Source organism: Tupaia chinensis, unplaced genomic scaffold (genome assembly GCF_000334495.1).
Source record: "Tupaia chinensis unplaced genomic scaffold, TupChi_1.0 Scaffold149964_1, whole genome shotgun sequence".
Lineage (NCBI taxonomy): Eukaryota > Metazoa > Chordata > Mammalia > Scandentia > Tupaiidae > Tupaia > Tupaia belangeri.
The window spans coordinates 1,082,968-1,084,537 of record NW_006209805.1 but is presented as its reverse complement, the minus strand read 5'-3'; the positions used below and the strand labels follow the sequence as shown (position 1 = coordinate 1,084,537).

At 59.7% G+C, this 1,570-nt stretch overlaps 1 protein-coding gene across 1 annotated transcript in view; it reads left to right on the top strand.

Moving 5' to 3' along the window:
* The window catches only part of MEX3D (mex-3 RNA binding family member D), an 11,494-nt gene that overhangs the window by 6,364 nt on the left and 3,560 nt on the right, over positions 1–1,570 (top strand). The gene's annotated exons all lie outside the window — the stretch shown is intronic.

Below are 1,570 nucleotides of genomic sequence, written 5' to 3'. Positions count from 1 at the left end.
GGGGGCGGGGTGGGGCGACCCGAACGGAAATTTCTAACTTTTTTTTTAATTATTAATCCCGTTCCTGCTGTGGATTCTGTTGTCATTTCTAAATTTTTAAATTTTTTTTAACTTTTATTTTTTACCTCTTGTGTATATGTAGGGAATTTATAGGGGCATATGTACTTTATGGAATAAATTTTAAGAACTAAAATATATTTTATTTTAAATAAAGTAATGGACCTTTTAATCTTACACAGCTAAATTACTGATTATATATTTGCTGAGCTGATTTAAGGGTTAAAAATTGTACCCAGAGTTTTATTTTTTGACTTCGAAGCCTTCCTAATAAAGCCTTTTTACTACAACTGAGCGCTTGGCGTCCGTGGGCTGAGGCTGGGGCAGGGGCGGGCGCCGTCGGCCCCCGGCCGAGTCGGGTCTGGCTCTCACAGCGCCGAGCTCCGGGCTGTCCCCAGGGCAGCCTGGCTCCAGGGGGCAGACCAAGACCGGGCAGCCCCTCCCCAGGGTGGTCCCGGTGCCCAGGCCTCGCCAGTTCCCGGCAGGCCACAGCGCATGGTGCCACCAGACGGCTCTTCAGGGCTGGGCGTGAGCGTGGGAGGGGAAGAAAAAGGGACAGCAGATCTAGGGCCAAGGCTGGGGTCAGGGGGTGGGGCCCGGGGAACAGAGTGTGCTGAGAAAGCCGGGAATGCTGGAGGGCTTCCAGGAGGAGGCAAGGGACAGGGAACAGGAACAGCCAGCGAAGGACACACCTGGATGCCAGCCCAGCCTGGCCTGGAGGATACTCCTGGGCCTCGAACTCCCAGCTCCGGGAGCTTACAGGGTGTGGGTAACACATGGTCCCCCGAGACACATGGCCTGGACCTTGAATGTGACATTTGGCGAAAGGGCCGTTGCAGATATAATGAAGGGTGAGCCCGTCCTGACCGGGGTGACCTAAAGCCGAGGACATGACACCTTACCAGGCAGAGACCCAGCCCCACAGGAGCAGGTGAGCGGCACGGAGGCCCCCCACCCGGAGCTTCCCAGGGGGACCTGCCACTCCTGGCCTCAGATCGGCCTCCGTACTTCAGCCGCAGCCTGTCACATCTGCACAGGGGCCCAGGGGACTAATGTGACGGTGACACTTAGCCACGTCTGGCCACACTTAGGCAGAAGGCAGCCAGGGGACGTGAGCAGATGACGCCCAGAAAAGGGCGGCCCGGGGGAAGGGAGAGGACGTGGAGGGGCCTCAGTGAGGAGGCAGGGTGAGGGGCAGGGGGCGGAGGGAGTGGGAGGTGGCCTCGGGCAGACCCGGGGTGGCCCCCTGCCTACAGGGCTGCCCGCATGGCCCCGGGAGCTGGCCGGAGAGCGACCCCTCCCCATAGGGTTTTGCTGTAGAGCACAGGCACTTGCTGGGCAGGGCGCGAAGTCACCTCCGGGGGATGCCACATGCTGCCGTCCTCGTCCCCCTCCTGGGGTCCCGGGCACGCTAGCACTCCGGCCTGCTGTGAGTTCCAAGCCACCGGTCTGGGACTGAACCCGGGTGGACGCCAGGGGTCCAGCAACGCGGCCACCACGCCCGGCAGGCCCC